This window comes from Nicotiana tabacum, chromosome 10 (assembly GCF_000715075.1).
Source record: "Nicotiana tabacum cultivar K326 chromosome 10, ASM71507v2, whole genome shotgun sequence".
Classification (NCBI taxonomy): Eukaryota; Viridiplantae; Streptophyta; class Magnoliopsida; order Solanales; family Solanaceae; genus Nicotiana; species Nicotiana tabacum.
The window spans coordinates 136671874-136692891 of NC_134089.1; the positions used below are offsets into that span (position 1 = coordinate 136671874).

General features: G+C 40.5%; 1 long non-coding RNA gene across 1 annotated transcript; it reads left to right on the forward strand.

Moving 5' to 3' along the window:
• Nucleotides 1–240: 240 nt before the first annotated feature.
• LOC142164917 (uncharacterized) lies at nt 241–20087 on the forward strand. Its single transcript, XR_012696004.1, has 2 exons — nt 241–580; nt 19555–20087. It is a non-coding gene; the product is annotated as an uncharacterized LOC142164917 (long non-coding RNA).
• The last annotated feature ends 931 nt before the right edge of the window (nt 20088–21018 follow it).

The window sequence follows — 21018 nt, forward strand, 5'->3', positions numbered from 1 at the left end:
TACCAAAAATAGTTTTACAATATAATATTATCTATTTTAATTAATTAGAGTTAGTTATGTATTTTATAGTATAGATTTTACATTAATTGTAGAAAAGAATTAAGATTTTGGGTTGGAAAGGCCCAATTTCGGATAGCCCAAAACATTGAGCCATACCAATTCCCCATTTGACCTAACCTAATTCGTACTCCCTATAAAAGAATTTCTAATTCCAAAAAGAGGGCAGTCGTTCCTACACTAGAGGGGGACCCCAAGAAGAACCTAATCTGGATTTTCCAAAAAACAGTTAAGACCTAAAAGACCCCCTCCCTGCCGTTCCCATCTCCTCCATCCCAAGAACTTAAGCCATCAGCAGCTAAAAACACACAAAAGGGTAACTTGAATCTCAATTCCAAAAGAAAGAGTACGAGCGGCCATCTCCCTCTTCAAGTGACAGCAACCAGCCTTTTCTTTCTCTAGCGTCCTTTTCTCTGACTACTGGAACAAAATGGAAAACATAGAGAGGATTAGGGAAGATTAGGAACGAAATAGTGACAGAATTTGGGAGGAAGATTCTGGATAAAAAGAGATTGCATTTAAGGTACACACAGAACTCCATTTTTTCATGTTGATTTGTAGGATTGATTTACCTTTGGAATATATGGAATGAATTCTGTAGCAAAACATCTCACTATTTTGTGTTCATAATTTAAAAAGATTGAACCATACAGGCATTTCCTTAATTCTTTTCTGCTTTTTTCTCTAAATCCTTAATAAGTCTAAAGGGAAATGTTCGTGAATCTCATTAAGAAAGGAAGGTTTTCTCATTGCCATATTGCCTTGTTCTTAGTCTGGATGTTCCGTTGAATATGTATTCTTATTGAGACCGACTGTAGGTTAGTTTAAGTTAATATCTAATTTAGCATGTCATGAATCAATTTTTTTTTAAAATTAAATTTGTGTTTTATGCACTGTTTGTGCAAATGTTTAGCCTAAACATCAATTATTGTTAAAAATGACAATTAATTTATTATGCTGGGTTAAGTTGTATTGATAGTGTAGTGCTCCATAATTACATGTTTTTCACGCGTAATCTCAAAGAAGTTATTATTCATTAACCTCGTAGTTTGCTTAGGCACGATTAATAAATCATCGTGACTATGAGTACGGTTCCCGTGGCATGGTCACGATACTTAAATCCCAAATTCGGGTGTGCATTTCATGTGACCCGACCACAACTTTGAACAATAATAATAAATAAGCATGTTGTAAACCGTGGGTGCATTTCATGAGACACGATTCACAATGTGTTCAAAAACGACAAGTGTACGACAATCGTGCCTTGTTCCAGAAAATAATTCCATAAATACTAAAAGCGGTTAAAAGGTTAAAAATGCACAATAGGTTTAAGGCATGTAAAAATCAGATAATTAGGCCAATTATTAATAGTTGAGCGACCGTGCTAAAACCATGGAACCCGGGAATGCCTAATACCTTCTCTCGGGTTACCAGAATTCCTTACCCGAATTTCTCTATTTCGCGGACCGTAAAAATAGAGTCAATTTCCTCAATTTGGGATTTAAAATAAATCGGTGACTTGGGACACCATAAATTATCCCAAGTGGCGACTCTGAATAAAATAAATAATCTCATTTCGATTAATGTTACTTTAATTGGAAAAACTCCCTTATATCCCCCTCTCGGGTAAAAAGGAGGTGTGACAGTTCTGGCAACTCTGTTGGGGATAAGAACCCAGAACTTCTGGTTCAGGGTTCAGAATTCGAGCTTAGAATAACTGTTATAATGGGCTTTTATCTATTATCTGATTTTTATATGTTTGAGCCTAATGTGCTAAATGTCGTTTTTTACCGTTTTGATATTGATTGAACTGTATATAAATTGTTACGAAACCCCTCTTCTCTCTGAGTTTTCTAAATCTCCTGGGAAGCGTGTGCTTCGCATGGCTTCTTTTCTGTTAGAGTCATATCCCAATTTTAAAACGAGGTTTGGACAAGTTGCAAGCTGGTGAAGCTTCTGTATTCCCGGTATGCTGCCCCTTCCCCCGACTCGAGTTGTCCGCTCGTGTAAGCCAAGTCTAGAATAATACACCCAAATTTTTAAAACTAGAATAATATAGCCTCATGCCGGATCTCTAGTAGGTACGTTTGTTTGCATCACGTGCATTTGACTTTGGGGACTCAACACAAGGGTTGGGTCCGTCTAGGACAGGTGTACCCAAATTAAAAAGACCATCCTGATGCATCTTACGTGCTACTTGCGCATTTGTTTGTTTCGCCTTACATGTCGACTGGCTTCTAGAATAGGGAAAGAAAAGAAAGGAAAACGAATAAAAAAAAGAGTGAGAGGAAGGTATTGGGAAAATTCCGAAACTGCTGAAATTTTCAAAAAAAAAAAAAAGAGAAAGAAAATAAGTGCATGTTTTCAAAAGTCATGTTTCCCTGTTCGGTCAAAAAAGGACAGAACTAGGCGCGTCTGATTTTCACCGGATGTGAGATACGTAGGCAAACCTCATCGGTTCCGGCCCACCATTTTAAAAAATCCAAAAATATTTTTCTTTACTTCCTTCTTTAGAAAGTTTTTCTTTTAGACTCCAATTTTTAAAAATACAAAAACATTTTTTTTTAATCTCTCTCAAAATCCAAAAATAATTTCATTCTTCTTTCGAAAAGTCAAAATAAAACTCAAGATTCAAAAAATATTTTCTCTTTTCTTTCGAAGTATTTCTTTCATAAATTCAAAGTAAAAGTCCAAAACTCAAAAAAAATATTTCCTTTCTTCTTTAGAAGTTTTTCTTTCGAAATTCCCAAAAAAAAGAGTTAAAATTCAAAAAAAAATATTTTCCTTCCTCTTTAGAAGTTTTTCTTTTCAAAAATTCTTTAAAAAAAGACAAATCAAAATCCAAATATATTTTCTTTCTTCTTTATAAGTCTTTCTTCAGAAGTTTTTAAAAAAAATCAAAAAATTCAAAATTCAAAAAAAAGAGTTAGTTTATATACTTTATTCCTGATCTTCCCGAACTACGAAAGATCTAATTCATGCGGCATCATGATACGTAGGCAACCCACATCAGGTTCGATCGAATAGTTTAAAAGAAAAAAAGAAACAAAAAAGAAGAAGAGAGAAAATAAAGAAAAGAAAAAAAAAGAAAAAAAAGAAGAAGAAGAGTGACCTAGAACATGTTGTTTGTTTTGAATTGTGAAGAATGTTTGAGGTGGTCGGTTTGTGGTAAGTTGGCAACCCATCCATAATTCACAAGATCAAAAGAAAAATGCTAATGACAACTGACATCGAAGCTGTTACTAGTGCTCAAGAGACTCAGGGTCAGAGGGTTCAACAAAAGACTATTGTGGTTGGGGAAAATAGGGTGCTAAAGCAGCAAATATCTGAAATGTGTCAAGCATGGGCCAATGGCCAAGACCGCCCTTTTCTTCTCATGGTTACCCAGAGTTCACACCCATTTTGACTACTGCCATTTCGGTCTCATTGTCTGATCAATCCTATCCACTTGGGTTCAGTCATTATCCCAAGTATACGACTACAGCTAGAACTTCTGTTGTGCGCTCCCAAAGTTTGCCATTGAGAACCAATCAGACAACTACTACTGTTATGTCCGTATTGACCATCCCACAACCGACGATGGTGCAGAAGAACACTCATGAGTCACAATTTGCTACCCAGCAAGAGCAGTACCACTCTCCTAAGTACCACTCTATCACGACCCTAAACCCAGACCCGGTCGTGATGACGCCTCTTGTGAAGACAAGGCCAGCCGACACACTTCCAATTCATTTTAACAAATTAAAATAATACAAATTTAGTCTATAACATAATAATAATCCCAAAATAAGGCGAAACAATACAATTGTGGAATAGACATAGCCCGACATCGGGGTGTCACCAGTCATGAGCATCTACTAACTGATTAAAAATGGGAATGGTCTACATAGTCGATTACAGAACCTAAACAAGAGAAAATAAGATAGAGGGAAAAGCACTGGGCTGCGAACGCCGAGCAGCCACCTAGTGAATCTCTGAATTCGCCTGAGCTGGAAGAATCAACACTCGCTAGCGGGACCTGAAGCGCCTAAATCTGCACATAGGGTGCATGGAGTAAAGTGAGTACTCCAACTCAGTGAGTAATAATAATAAATGAAGACTAAGCGATATGAAATCACGTAAAACACAACAACATGCTATAAAGAAGCAGTATAAAACCAGTAAAAGCAATGAAATAGTGAAAACATATAAAGACACTTTAGTTCAGAATAAGCTTCTTTAAAACACCTTTGTAACAGTTAAGCAATTAAATGAAAAGCAGGTAGAACAGATAAACACATAAAAATTCGTCTCTCGGGCACAATGTCAATAGAATCCGTCATTCGGGCAATATCGTGGAACAACACCAACCCCTCAAGCTATATCTCATATCACAATGGGTACTCGCGCTCACTGGGGTGTACAGACTCCGGGAGGGGCCCCTTACGACCCAAGTGTAATATCAATCCATCTCGTGGCATACAATCTCAGGACCTCGGTCTCATAATCATAAATCAGTGTATCCTCACAACACAAACTCTCGGCCTTACTTAGTCAGAATCTCATCATCCACTCGGGCAACAGTAAAATATGATGCTCAGCCCAAATTATCATTTAGAATATCATTTAATGTGTTAAAACGGAGTAAACATGGCTGAGTTATGAAAATAGTAGAATATAGCATGACTGAGTACAAGTATAAAGTCAAAACAGTGAGAAACTATCAGTAAAAATCCCTTAAGGGTTCAAATAGTTGGTACGAGGCCCAAATATGGCACTCAGCCCAACACATGATGATAGCAAACAGTTTTTAATCAAATACGCGGTGAAACAGTCATTCGGGATGGACTAAGTCAAAATCTCCAACGGTGCACAACCTCACGCTCGTCATCTAGCATGTGCTTCACCTCAATATAGCACAATGATGTGTAATACGGGGTTTCATACCCTCAGGATAACATTTACAATCATTACTCACCTCTATCCGGTCCAATCTATAGCCCGCGATGCCTTTGCCTCTCGAAGTGACCTCCAGATGCTCCAAAATCTAACCAAAATCAGTGCAAAACCATCAAAATATGCTAAGGGAACAAAGCCTACTCGAAAGAAATCAAATTACAACACAAATCCCGAAATTGGCCAAACCCGACCCCGGGCCCACGTCTCGAATTCCGATACAATTTACATCAATAGACTCCTTGTCACTCCCCGAGTTCATTCATATCAAAAGCATCAAAATCCAACCACAAACGACCCCTCAAATCCCATATTTTAGGTCTCCAATTACAAGCTCTAGTTCTTCAATATTAGGCTTAAATTCCATGATTAATTAGGTAGAATTCACATTAGAGTCAAGTTTTAAATCCATAAATCTTACCTACTAGTGTTCCCCCTTGAATCCCTCTTCAATCCTCTTCAAAAAGCTTCAAAATTGCCCCAAAATGGTGAAAGTTAGCCCCAAAATCGCAGACAATGGCTATTTAAACATTCGGCCCAAGCATTCAAATCCTTCTTCGCGAACGCGGTCAAAGCCTCGCACAAACTGATGTTGACCACATTTTCCTCCTTCGCGAACGCGTCGACCTCTCGCAAATGTGATGCCTCCTAACTCCAACCCTTCGCGAATGTGGCTCCCCTTCTCGCGAACGCGTAGCTCAATGGCCCAGCCCTTCGCGAACGCGGGACCTTCCTCGCGAACGCGAAGTTCAAAACTTCAGCCTCACCTGCTAACCCTTCGTGAACGCGAGGGTCCACTCACGAACGCGAAGCACTACTGTCTCCAACATTTCAGCAGATTTGTTTGCAACTTCCAATAACTTGAAATAGTCCGTTTGACCACCCGAAACTCACCCGAGGCCCTCGAAACCTCAACCAAACATGCCAACATATCCCATAACCTCATTCAAACTTGTTCCAACCTTTAGAACGCTCGAAACAACATCAAAACACCAAATTCACATTGGATTCAAGCCTAAGAATCCCAAAATCTTCTAAATTCCGCTTTCGATCAAAAGGTCTATCAAACCACGTCCGAATGAACTGAAATTTTGCACACACATCCCAAATGACACAACGGATTTACTGAAATTTCCGGAATTCCATTCTGACCCCTACATCAAACTCTCACCTACCAACCAAAAAACGCTAAAATTCCAATTTCGCCAATTCAAGCCTAAATCCACTCCGGACTTCCAAAACACATTCCGACCATGCTCCTAAGTCCCAAATAACCTCCCGAAGCTGTCCGAACTATCGGAACTCACATCAGATCCCTTTAACACATAAATCAACATCCGGTTGACTTTTCTAACTTAAGCTTTCTTAAAAGAGACTAAGTGTCTCAAACCTTAACAAAACCTCTCCGAACCCGAGCCAACCAACTCGATAACACATAGAACCAATAAACAAAGCAATAAGAAGCAAAAATGGGGGAAATAGAGCAGTAACTCATGAGACGACTGGTCGGGTCATCACATCCTTCCCCTCTTAAACAAACGTTCATCCTCGAACGAGTCAAGAAACATACCTGAACCCTCAAACAAGTGAGGATATCTGCTCCGCATCTCTTGCTCGGTCTCCTAAGTAGCCTCCTCCACGGGCTGACCTCTCCACTGCACTTTCACTGAAGCTGTATCCTTTGATCTCAACTTTCGAACCTGATGCCCCAAAATAGCTACTTGCTCCACATCATAAGTCAGATCACCATCTAACTGAATTGTGTTGAAATCCAGAACATGATATAGATCCCCAATATACTTCCTGAGTATAGAGACATGAAATACCGGATGCACACTCGACAAGCTGGGTGGAAAAGCAAGCTCATAAGCCACTTCCCCAATCCTCCGAATCACCTCAAAATTCCCAATTAACCGAGGACTCAATTTACCCTTCTTCCCAAATCTCATAACATCCTTCATGGGCGAAACCTTCAACAGAACCTTCTCACCAACCATGTAGGACACATCTCGAACCTTCCGGTCAGCATAACTCTTTTGTCTCGATTGTGTTGTACGGAGCCTCTCTTGAATTACCTTCACCTTTTCTAAAGTATCCTGTACCAAGTCTGTCCCCAATAGCCTAGCCTCACCCGGCTCCAACCAACCAACTGGAGATCTACACTACTTCCCATACAAAGCCTCATATGGAGCCATCTGAATACTCGATTGGTAGCTGTTGTTATAAGCAAACTCTACGAGCGGTAGAAACTGATCCCATGACCCTCCAAAATCAATGACACAAGAACGCAACATGTCTTCCAATATTTGAATAGTGCGCTCAGACTGTCCGTCCGTCTGAAGGTGAAAATATGTGCTCAACTCAACCTGAGTACCCAACTCTCATTGCACAGACCTCCAAAACTGCGAAGTAAACTGAGTGCCCCTATCTGAAATGATGGAAACTGGGACACCATGCAAACAAACAATCTCCCGAATATAGATCTCTGCCAACCGCTCTGAAGAATAGGTAGTACACACAGGAATGAAGAGCGCGGACTTGGTCAGCCGATCCACAATCACCCAAATAACATCAAACTTCTTCAAAATCCATGGGAGCCCAACTACAAAGTCCATGGTGATCCGTTCCCACTTCCACTCTGGAATATCCATCTGCTGAAGCAAGTTACTCGGTCTCTGATGCTCGTATTTCATCTGCTGACAATTGAGACACAGAGCTACAAATCCCACAATGTCCTTCTTCATTCTCCTCCACCAATAATGTTGTCTTAGATTCTGATACATCTTCGCGACACCCGGATGAATGGAATACCGCGAGCTATAGAATCAACTCCCGAAGCCCATCTACATTGGGCACACATATCCGGCCTTACATCCTCAATACCCCATCATCACCAAAAGTCACATCTCTGGCATCATCGTGCTGAAAACTGTCCTTAAGGACAAGCAAATGAGGATCATCATAATGGCCCTCTCTGATGCGAGCATATAAGGAAGACTGAGAAATCACGCAAGCCAATACCCGACTGGGCTCCGAAATATCTAACCTCACGAACTGATTAGCCAAGCCTAAACATCAACTACAAGAGATCTCTCCCCAATTAGAATATATGCCAAACTCCCCATACTCACTACCTTTCGGCTCAAAGCATCGGTCACCACATTGGCCTTCCCCGGATGGTACAATATAGTAATATCATAATCCTTTAGCAACTCCAACCATCTCTGCTACCTCAAATTGAGATCCTTCTGCTTGAACAAGTGCTGGAGGCTATGATAATCAGTAAACACCTCACAAGACACACCATACAAATAATGCCTCCAAATCTTCAATGCGTGCATAATGGCAGCCAACTCTAAATCATGAACAAGGTAGTTCTATGGGGCTTCAACTGGTGAGAAGCATAAGCAATAACTTTACCCTCCTGCATCAAAACACATCCAATACCAACCCTCGAAGCATCACAATACACGGTATATGAACCTGAAGCTGATGGCAAAACTAATATTGGAGTTGTGGTCAAGGTTGTCTTGAGCTTCTGAAAGCTCTCCTCACACTCCTCCGACCATGCAAATGAAGCGCCCTTCTAAGTCAACTTGGTCAAGGGCGATGTGATAGATGAAAATCTATGAACAAACCGGCGATAATAGCCTGCCAAACCAAGAAAGCTGCGAATCTATGTGGCTGAGGACGGTCTGGGCCAACTCTGAACCGCCTCTATCTTCTTTGGATCAACCTGTATACCCTCATTGGACACCACGTGCCCTAAGAAAGCCACTGAACTAAGCCAAAACTCACACTTGGAGAATTTTGCATAAAGCTTCTCCTCCCTCAATCTCTGCAACACAACTCTCAAATGCTCCGCGTGCTCCTCCTGACTATGCGAGTACACCAGAATATCATCAATGAAAACTATAACAAAAGAGTTGAGATAAGATCGAAACACATTGTTCATCAAATGCATGGACGTTGTTGGGGCATTGGTCAGCCCAAAAGACATCACCAAGAACTCATAATGACCATATCGAGTCCTGAAAGTTGTCTTAAGAATATTTGAGTCCCTGATCTTCAACTAGTGATAACCTGAACAGAGATCATTCTTGGAGAACACTCTCGCTCCTTGAAGCTGGTCGAATAAATCATCAATGTGAGGCAAAAGATACTTGTTCTTAATTGTTACTTTATTCAACTGCCTATAATCAAGGCACATCTTCATAGTGCCATCCTTCTTCTTCACAAATAGAACTGGTGCACCCCAAGGTGACACACTAGGCCGAATGAACCCCTTATTAAGGAGTTCCTAAAGCTGCTCCTTTAACTCCTTCAACTCCGCTGGTGCCATACGATACGGTGGAATAGAAATAGGCTGAGTGCCCAACACTAGTTCAATACCAAAATCAATATCCCTGTCCGATAGCATGCCCGACAAGTCTGCAGGAAACACATCGGAAAAATACCCCACAACTGGAATAGAATCAATACTGGGAATCTCTGCACCGACATCCCTCACAAAGGTTAGATACGAAAGACAACCCTTCCCAACCATACGCTAGGCCTTCAAGAATGAGATTACCCTACTAGGAACATAATCAGTCAAACCTCGCCACTCAATCCGTGGCACACCCGGTATAGCCAATGTCACTATCTTAGCATGACAGTCCAGAATAGCACGACACAGAGATAGCCAATCCATGCCCAAAATAACATCAAAGTCTACCATACACAATTACAATAGATCCACTCGGGTCTCCAGACCCTAATAGTCACCACACATGACCGGTAAACATGGTCTACCACAACAGTATCGCCCACCAGAATAGATACATGAACAGGTGAAACAAGAGACTTATGGGGTATATCCAAATAACGAGCAAAGTATGATGACACATAAGAAAAGGTGGAACCGGGATCAAATAATACAAAAGCACCTCTGTGGCAGACTGAGACAATACCTGTAATAACAACATCGGAAGCAATAGCATCGGGTGTAGCTGGAAGTGCATAGAAACGGGCCTAACCGCCACCTGATCGACCTCCCCCTCTAGGGTGGCCCCTAGCTGACCGACCTCCACCCCTAGCTGGCTGGGCAGGTGGTGGTGAAGTAACTAGTGCTGAAGCTGATGGTTGACTCCTCTACTGAGATAAACCTGCAAGACGACGAGGACACTACCTCCACATATGACACATCTCTCCACACTTATAGCAACTCCTGAGTGTTGGAGACGGGGACTGAAGGGAACCCTAGCACCTGAATGACTAGCAGATGTACCTGGCAAAGAAGTGCCCGGAACAAATGGAGCACGGGACGAACTCTGAGCTAGAAGGGCACTAAGTGATGACTGCCCCTAATGAGAACTATGAGAACCATGACTCGATGATGCCCCACGATAACCTGGGCGAGCTGGCTGAGCATGCCTGAATGGAAGGCCTCTGTCGCTCTAAAATTGACCTCTCAAAGGAGCACCACCATAACTACCAGACCCCCGAGGCCTCTTGGCCTTTCTCTCATCTCGCTCCTAGCGACGAACTGACTTAATCTCCCGAGCAATGTCAACAACCTCCTCAAAGGTAGTACCAGACACCCTCTCCATGGTCGTGAGAATATGAAGCTGATAAGTGAGGCCATCCACAAACCTCCTAATCCTCTCTCTATCTGTCGAAACCAACCAAATCGCATGACGAGCTAACTCGAAAAACCTCATCTCATACTACATCACAGTCATCTAATGACGCAACCACTCAAACTACCTGTGCAGCTCCTCTATGTGAGACTATGGCACATACTTCTCTAGAAAGAGAATGGAGAACTGCTGCCAGGTAAGGGGTGCTGCACCAACAGGCCTACGCCTCTCATAAGCCTCCCACCAAGTGAAAGCAGCTCCAAAAAACTGAAAAGTAGTGAAAGCGACCCCGCTGGTCTCCAGAATACTCGATGTGCGAAGAATCTGCTGACACTTGTCCAAGAAACCCTGGGCATCCTCGCCCTATGCATCACTAAAAGTCGGAGGCTGAAGTCTACCAAACCTCTCCAACCTACGCTGCTCGTCCTATGGCATGGTAGGAGCTACATAGTCCTGAGCAGCTGCAACCGGCTGGGCTAGATGTGCCCCCGATGTCTAAAGTCCCTGCACGACCTGCTCAGGTGTGCGAGCGGCGGGAGTCTGATTGCCTTCCCCAGCCTGAGAAGCAGCTTCGGCTGTAGTAACTTAGACCGCCTGAGCTAGACCAGTGCATACTGATAGAATCTGAGCCAAGGCCTCTTGAAGACCCGGAATCATAATGGGCACAGCTAGTGCCTGAGCTAGTGCTGTTGGAGTGTCCACAACTAGGACCTAATCCTGAACTAGGGCGGCTATTGGATCTACAAGTGTTGCCCTAGCTGTTGTGCGAGCCACACCCCTGCCCCTACCGCGACCGCGACCGCATCCTCGGCCTCTAGTGGCCTTAGCTGGTGGTACTGGTGGTCGTCCATCCTAATCGGTAGCGCATGTCCTCACTATGTGTGAGAGAATAGAATAACAGATGTTTAGTACCCGGATCAACAGATTCGCATGACAAGAATTTAAAGAATATGAAGTTTTTCCTAAAGGTTCTGCAGCCTCTCAAGGATAAATACAGACGTCTCTATACCGATCTGCGAAACTCTACTAAACCTGCTCATGACTCGTGAGACCTATGTAACCTAGGCTCTGATACCAACTTGTCACGACCCTAAACCCAGACTCGGTCGTGATGGCGCCTCTCATGAAGACAAGGCGAGCCAACACACTCCCAATTCATTTTAAGCAATTAAAATAATACAAATTTAGTCTTTAACATAATAATAATCCCAAAATAAGGCGAAACAGTACAATTGCAGAATAGACATAGCCCGACATTGAGGTGTCAACAGTCATGAGCATCTACTAACCGATTAAAAACGGGAAGGGTCAACATAATCTATTATAGAACTAAAACAAGAGAAAATAATTTAAGGGAGAAGCACTGGGCTGCAAACGCCGAGCATCTACCTAGTGAATCTCTTAATTCGCCTGAGCTAGAAGAATCAACACTCGCTAGTGGGACCTGAAATTCTTGAATCTGCACACAGGGTGCAGGGAGTAAAGTGAGTACTCTAACTCAGTGAGTAATAATAATAAATGGAGACTGAGCGATATGAAATCACGTAAAACATAACAACATGCTATAAAGAAGTAGTATAAAACCAGTAAAAGCAATGAAACAATGAAAACATATAAAGACACCTTAGTTCATAATAAGCTTCTTTAAAACACCTTTGTAACAGTTAAGCAATTAAATGAAAAGTAGGTAGAACAGATAAACACATAAAAATCTGCCCCTCAGGCACAATGTCAACAGAATCCGCCCCTCGGGCAATATCGTGGAACAACACCACCCCTCGAGCTATATCTTATATCATAATGGGTACCCGCGCTCATTGGGGGTGTACAAACTCTAGGAGGGGCCCTTTACGGCCCAAGCACAATGTCAAGCCATCTCGTGGCGTAATCAATAGGCTATCGGCCTCATATCACCAAGCCACCTCGTGGCGTACAATCTCAAGCCCTCAGCCTCATAATCATAAATCAGTGTATCCTCACAACAAAGACCCTTGGCCTTACTCAGTCAGAATCTCATCATCCACTCGGGCAACAGTAAAACATGATGCTCAGCCCAAATTATCATTTAGAATATCATTTAATGTGTTAAAATGGAGTAAACATGGCTGAGTTATGAAAACAGTAGAATATAGCATGACTGAGTACAAGTGTAAAGTCAAAACAGTGAGGAAATATCAGTAAAAATCCCCTAAGGGTTCAAATAGTAGTCATAAGGCCAAAATATGGCATTCATCCCAAAACATGATGATAGCAAACAGTTTTCAATCAAATACGCGGTAAAACAGTCATTTGGGATGGACTAAGTTGAAATCCCCAATAGTGCACGACCTCACGCTCGTCATCTAGCGTGTGTGCCACCTCAATATAGCACAACGGTGTGTAATCCGGGGTTTCATACCCTCAGGACAACATTTATAATCATTACTTACCTCTATCCGGTCCAATCTCTAGGCTGCGATGCCTTTGCCTCTCGAATCGACCTCCAGATGCTCCAAATCTAACCAAAATCAGTGCAAAACCATCAAAGTATGCTAAGGGAACAAAGGACACTCGAAAAAAATCAAATTACAACACAAATCCCGAAATTGGCCAAACCCAACCCCCGGGCCTATGTCTCGAATTCCGATAAAATTTACATCAATAGACTCCTTGTCACTCCCCGAGTTCATTCATATCAAAAGCATCAAAATCTAACCATAAATGACCCCAGAAATCCCAAATTTTAGGTCTCCAATTACAAGCCCTAGTTCTTCAATATTAGGCTTAAATTACATGAGTAATTAGTTAGAATTCAAATTAGAGTTGAGTGTTAAGTCCATAAATCTTACCTCCAAGTGTTCCCCCCTTGAATCCCTCTTTAATCCTCTTAAAAAAGCTTCAAAATCACCCAAAAATGATGAAAGTTAGCCCCAAAATCGCGGACAATGGCTATTTAAACATTCTACCCAGGCATTCAAATCCTTCTTCGTGAACACAGTCAAACACTTGCGTTCGCGAAGCACAAACTGACGTTGACCACATTTTCCTCCTTCGCGAACGCGTCTGATCTCCCGTGAACGTGATGCCTCCTGACTCTAACCCTTCGCGAACGTGGCTCCTCTTCTCGCGAACGCGTAGCTCAATGGCCCAGCCCTTCATGAGCATGGGACCTCCATCGCGAATGCGAAGGCCAAAACTTCAACCTCACCTGCTAACCCTTCGCGAACGCGAGGGTCCTTTCGCGAACGTGAAGCACTGCTGTCTCCAACACTTCAGCATATTTTTCTGCAACTTTCAATAACTTGAAATAGTCCGTTTGACCACCCGAAACTAACCCGAGGTCCTCGGGACCTCAACCAAATATGCCAACATATCCCATAGCCTTATTCAAACTTGTTCCAACCTTCGGAACGCTCAAAACAATATCAAAACACTAAATTCGCATCGGATCCAAGCCTAAGAATTCCAAAATCTTCTAAATTTCGCTTTTGATGAACTATCAAACCACGTCCGAATAACCTAAAATTTTGCACACACATCCCAAATGACACAACGGTCCTACTGAAATTTCCGGAATTCCATTCCGACCCCTATATCAAATTCTCACCTACCAAACAGAAAATGCCAAAATTTCAATTTTGCCAATTCAAGCCTAAATCCACTCCGGACCTCCAAAACACATTCTGGCCACGCTCCTAAGTCCCAAATCACCTCCCGAAGCTGTCCAAACCATCAGAACTCGCATACGAGCCCTTTAACACATAAGTCAAGATCCGATTGACTTTTCTAACTTAAGCTTCCTCAAAAGAGACTAAGTGTCTCAAACCTTACCACAACCTCTCCGGACCCGAGCCAACCAACCCGATCACACATAGAACCGATAAACAATGAAATAAGAAGCATAAATGGGGGAAACGGAGTGGAAACTCATGAGATGATTGGTCGGGTTATCACACATTCGTATTTGTTTGATCTTCCTGCAAACATTGAGAAGCCTGCCCGAAAGATGGCACAGGAAGAAATGTCCCAAAAACTGAAAAGCTTAGAACAACAATTGAAAAACATGCAAGGGTTGGCAGGTCAGAAGAGTATTGCCTTCAAGGATCTATGTATGTTCCCCGATATTCGTTTGCCACTTGGTTTCAAGATCCCCAAATTTGAAAAGTATGATGGACATGGAGACCCCATAGACCACCTAAAAAGGTATTGTAATCAACTAAGAGGTGCAGGAGGAAAGGAAGAATTACTGATGGCTTATTTTGGGGAAAGCCTTATGGGAGTAGCCTCCGAATGGTTTATGGATCAAGACACATCTCACTGGTATGTCTAGGATGACATGGCACAGGCCTTTGTCAAACAGTTCCAATACAACATCGACATCACCCTAGATCGCAATTTCCTTTCAAACGTGAAGAAGAAACCAACTGAAAGTTTCAGGGAATATGCCATTAAATGGAGAGAGCAAGCAGCTCGAGTTAAGCCACCCATGGATGACCACGAGCTAATCACTGTCTTTCTTCAGGCTCAAGAGCCAGATTATTTTCAGAATATGATGTCCGCAGTGGGTAAATCATTTTCGAAAGCAATCAAAATGGGGGAAATGGTTGAGAATGGTCTTAAGACAGGCAGAATTATAAGTCAAGCATTTCTCAAAGCCGCAACTCAGGCTATCCAAATTGAATCTAGTAATTTTAGTGACACAAATGAGAAGGACGAAGAAATCATATGACATCAGGGTCGAGAAGAGGTCCTAGGAGAGCATCTCGAAGGTATGACCAGCCTCGTCTGTTTTCTGATGATGCTCCTAAGCACTACTATCCTCCTCAGAACCCACAATACTCTATTGCTCCACCTCAGTATATTGTCCAACCACCAAGATACCCCAAAAGGCGAGAACCAGCACCGCAAAATCTCCACCAGCCTCCACAAATTTTTCAAATGCCCTATAACCCACATCCAAGTCAGGGGTATAGAGGGGAACAAAGGTTGAAAGATAATTTTACACCAATAGGAGAGTCATATGCAAGCTTATTTGAGAAGTTAAAGCATTATGACATGATTGCACCCATTCCTCCAAATCATGTGGACCCACATGCAAGAAGCTTTGACCCTTCTAAAAGGTGTGAATACCATTCCAATGCCCAGAGACACAATGTTGAAAGTTGTTAGGATTTGAAAAGAGAAATAGAAAGGATGATCCAGGAAAAATTGATTGTGATCCAAGACAATGACACCTAGAATATCACGCAGAATCCTTTACTTTCACATGATGATGCACACTTTGTGGGGATGATACCTGGTGACATAGAGTATGAGAATCCTCTCGGGAACTTGCCGACTGAAATTGGAGAAGGCCATGGTGATTCTGATGAGCAAATTTGTGGCTAAATGTCAAACTTAGCAATTGAAAAGTCATTCTCTCCTCACTAGGAAGGAATCTTGGTAGCTTGTTTTGATGTTTTTTCTATTATTTGGGTTATTTCAGGGTTGCCATCCAGATTTTATTTATTTTATTGAGTCAAACCCTTCTATCCCTCTATTCTGTTTGTGTGAGTCTTGTTTGTCTGTTTTGTTGCTATTTTCATTATCCGGGTTATTTTAGGGTTGTAACTCAGATTTTAGGTTGTTTTTCTTGTTGTTTACTCAATAAAATAGAGTTTGTCCTTTTGTGTCATTCCACGCGTAGTTCTTTTCCCACTAGTTTTAGTGATATGACATGCATGCAGAATTTTTGGCCAGATCTTAAAAAATTAATTTAAGCTTGAATTGGATAACTGAAAACTTGACACTTTTGAGGATGAAAAAGAGTTGAAATACCTTGGAATTAAGCCCGAGTAAAATTCACTTTGAATCACTATGAAGGTCGGGTTTGAGGAAGAATCAATTGAAATATGGTGGAAAGTTTGACATTAAGGGATAGAAAGTGTCTTGTGACCACGACACACCAAGAAGTCAGACATGCTCATCAATGCTGTGATCACGAAAGGATACTATGTTTGGCGTTCTCAAGGTTGGGAGGCCCTTTTTCTGCTATCCAAACACTTTATACCCTTTGTTACCCCTTTTGGTCCTGTGTTATTTTCTTTGACCACCCTCTTTTGGAATCATGTTAAGAGTCAAAAGTTCAAATAAAATGAAAAAAGGTTCATGCCCCAAGAGTAAAAACTAGGGCAAATTTTAGAAAGTTCAAATGAAAAAAAAAAAGAAGAAGAAAAGAATTGTCAAAGGTCTGTGCCCTCAAAAAAAGGAAGCTGGGGCAACTTGTTTTGAAATCAAAAAGAAAAAAGATAGAAAAAAAAGAAAAGAAAAGAAAAAACAGAAAGAAATATTGAAAAAAAATAGTTAGGTCAAATTTTTTGAACTATGTTTGACCTGATTCCTTTTTATAAAAAAGATACGTAGGCAACCTCACGGTTCGGTCCAATTAAATAAGAATTCAAAAAAAACAAAAGGAAAGAAAAAAAATTCCAAAAAATACCCAATAGCTGAAACTGGGGCAAAGATTTTATTTCACTTTTGAAAGAGTCGATTCCAAGAGTTGTAAGTCTATAACCCCCCCATTTTGAGTCTGCTTTGAGCCTTCATGACGGCCCTTCTTTCCAACCCTATCCAAGAACCTTCCAAATAAAGACCTCCTGATCGGCCTCCAAGAATGCCAAGAAAAGCATGAATGAGCAACGGTTTTCACACAATATAGAACACTGTTAAGTTGCTCACAAAAGAAAGAGAAAAAGAAAATAGAAAAAAATGAGAGAGTCTTACTAGTGAAAACCCTCACGGGCACGGTAAGGCGACAGTAAACAAAGATGAATAAATGAGAGAGACTTATTGGTGAAAACCCCTCAGGGCACTACTAGTCGAAAGTGAGTCGTGAAGCAGATGCGAAGAATTGGCATAAATAAGTCCGACTTCAAAGGTCATAGGAATGGTAAAATGAAAGGTTAGATTAGTTTGATAGATCAGACCGTTAAGTCCAAAATGCATGTCATAATCATTAAAGCTAGTTATCGGAAAAAAAAGCTCTTTTTTCTGTCCTTCCTGACAGGGGCATTTCTTGTTAGTATTGTTTCTTTGTGTCATTGTGTCCTTCACTCTGAGTTAGTCCTTGTTAAAACAAGTAAGAAAAGATTTCAAAATGTGCTACCAGCTTTTCAGTTGCACAAAGTAAATTTGGCCAACACACTCAGTTGTTACTATCAACATGCCTTGAAGATTTATGCAAAGGCGTCCCCCAAAAAAGACTCTTGCCAGCCTACTTGGCGCAAGCAAAGATAATTTGTGATTCTCTCTGACAGACAAATTGCTCAAAAGCAGGGAGTCATTCAAGATATCAAAAAAGGTCATGTAAGCAAAGATCTCCAGTCGGGATAAGGTTGATTGAGCCACAAATACAAATGGTACCGGGTGAAAAACAATCAGGGTTGATACAGAGCAAAAAGTCTCTTGAAACTGACTCAAGCTGATTGAGCAAAAGCCAAGCTGCCAAAGGCTCAAGGCCAAAAACCGACCACCACTTTCAAAATTGACAAAATTTTCTTTGTTTGAAACAGAAACAAAGCAGTGCAAGGAAAGTGGGTGAAAATAAAGAAAAAAAAGAGGATGAAAAATGAAAGAGAAAAGAAAGATAAAAAGAAGAAAAAAGAGCTGGCAAAGGGAAGTTCTCAAATCTTTGCCTTTATGTGTCTTTCTAGTGTGTGTAAAATCTAGCCATTGCTCTTCACATTTTTGCTCCTAGGGTAATACATCCTAGTCTAATGGATTTTCTTCCTAGATAAGAAATCCTAGTCTGATGAATCTTTCTCCTAAGATAAGAAAACCTAGTCTGATGAATTTTCTCCTAGGATAAGAAATCTTAGTCTGATGAATCTTTCTCCTAAGACAATAAAAAAAAATGGACCTAGTCTGATGAATTTTCTCCTAGGATCGAAACGTCTTAGTCTGATGAATTTTTCTCTTAAGATAGGAAACCTAGTCTGATGAATTTTCTCCTAGGATAGAAATCTTAGTCTGATGAACCTTACTCCTAAGATAACAAAAAAAAAAACTAGTCTGATGAATCTTTCTCCTAGGATAAACATCTTAGTTTGATGAATCTTTATCCGAAAATAACAAAAAAAACCTAGTCTGGTGAATCTTTCTCCTAGGATAAACGTCTTAGTCTGATAAATTTTTCTCCTAAGAAAAAAGACCTAGTCTGATGAACTTTCTCCTAGGATTGAAATCTTAGTATGATGAATCTTTCTCCTAAGATAACAAAAATGGCCCTAGTCTGATGAATTTTCTCCTAGGATCGAAATCTTAGTCTGATGAATCTTTCTCCTAGGATAAACATCTTAGTCTGATGAATCTTTCTCCTAAGATAAGAAAGCCTAGTCTGATGAACTTTCTCCTAGGAGAGAAATCTTAGTCTGATGAATCTTTCTCCTAAGATACCAAAAAAAAGACCTAGTTTGATGAACTTTCTCCTAGGATCAAAATCTTAGTTTGATGAATCTTTCTCCTAAGATAGAAAACCTAGTCTGATGAATTTTCTCCTGGGATAATAATTTTTTTAATTAAAAAAGGGAAGTCTTGATTTGAAAACAAAAAGGGTCAATTTTTAATTTTCTTAAGTTATCAATCTTTAGTTTCCTTGAAATTAGCCCTTGGAGAATAGGGTGAGTTTTACTTAAGTCAAGCTTAGTTTATAGTTTTTCGCAAGCTCAATCTCAAATTTCGGAGATGCACTTCCTAGTTTGGATTCATGTAGGAGACGCACTTCCTAATTTGGGTCATTCAGGTTTTATTTTTAGCAGACGCATTTGCTAGTCAAAGTTTCTTGGTTTTACTCACAGGAGACGCACATCCTAGTCGAGTCTTTAGTTTACTCTCATCATTGCATCAATAGCATAAGTGATTTACAGTTTTGCTAACAACTCACAAATCTTCCAAAATTTTGTTTGTTTTGTTGTTTTGATTGCAGGCACCCACCTGGAGAACGAGGGAATTCGTTTCAGAATTATTTCAAGTTTCAATTCAGTAGCAGACGCCCACCCGGAGAACAAGGAAAATCATTTCAAAAGTCAATTCAAGTTAGAAGTAGCGGAAGCTCGCCTCAAAAATGTGAGTCGATAGTCCGAGATAACCAAAAAGTAAGTCTCAATCCAAAAAAAAAGAGAAAAAAAAAGACAAAAAAGAAAAAAAGAGGGAAGTGAATCCAAATGCCGAAGCAGATGAAAAATGTGAACTGCTCAAGACATGGCTGAAGTCATGAGCACTGCATGTCCGATCTTGATTCGAAGAAGTCGTGGAAGAATGAACTAACACCTGCAGCTAACAAGCATCAAGATTCAAATTAGAGTCCATATGAAGAACTAACCAAGACTCAAGATCAAGCTTCAGAAGACTCATAGATATGAATCTTGTAACTCGTAGCTGATAGGCTTAGTTAGTCTTTTTCATTTTTGATTTTAATGTAATAACAAGACCGTGGCTCAGAACCTTGACGGAACCTCACTCGAATCTCTCGTCCTCTCCACACACTCCATCATTTCATTCACTTCTGAACTACACGTGGCCTGATTCCATTATAGCTAAGGATATGTAGGCAGCTCAGATACCAGGGCTCGATCACATTCTCTTTTCTTTTAGTTTTTGGTCTCTCTAAATAAGAGTCGGGTCAAAAAAATTGTCTCGTCGTTCTTTGTCTGAAAATTCTTCGTGTTTTAAGTCAAAGAGGGGAAGTTTCAGGCATGTAAATTTTGACCCGCCACATCTTCAAGCTATATTAGCAGTTTTGCATATTTTGTATATGTATTTGAGTTATCTGAATTTTTCTAGGATTCTAATACACTATTCATATTGTTATTTTATTTAGCATTTGAAAAATCGAAAACACAAAAAAAATATAGTTTCAGGTCTATTTAATTTAAGGTTAATTAGTACTTAATGTAGTAATACTTTTTTCACTTATTTTTATCTATTTTTATTTTTATATAATCTTGAAAAATATCAAAAATAGTTTTACAATACAATATTATCTATTTTAATTAATTAGAGTTAGTTATGTATTTTATAGTATAGATTTTACATTAATTGTAGAAAAAAATTAAGATTTTGGGTTGGAAAGGCCCAATTTAGGATAGCCCAAAATATTGAGCTCATACTCATTCCCTATTTGACCTAACCTAATTCCTACTCCCTATAAAAGAATTCCTAATTTCAAAAGGAGGGCAGTCGTTCCTACACTAGAGGGGGACCCCAAGGAGAACCTAATCTGGATTTTTCAAAAAAAAAAACTAAGACCTAAAAGACCCACTCCCCATCGTTCCCATCTCCTCAATCTAAAGAACTTAAGCCATCAGCAGCTAAAAACACACAAAAGGGTAACTTGAATCCCAATTCCAAAAGAAAGAGAACGAGCGGCCATCTCCCTCTTCAAGCGACA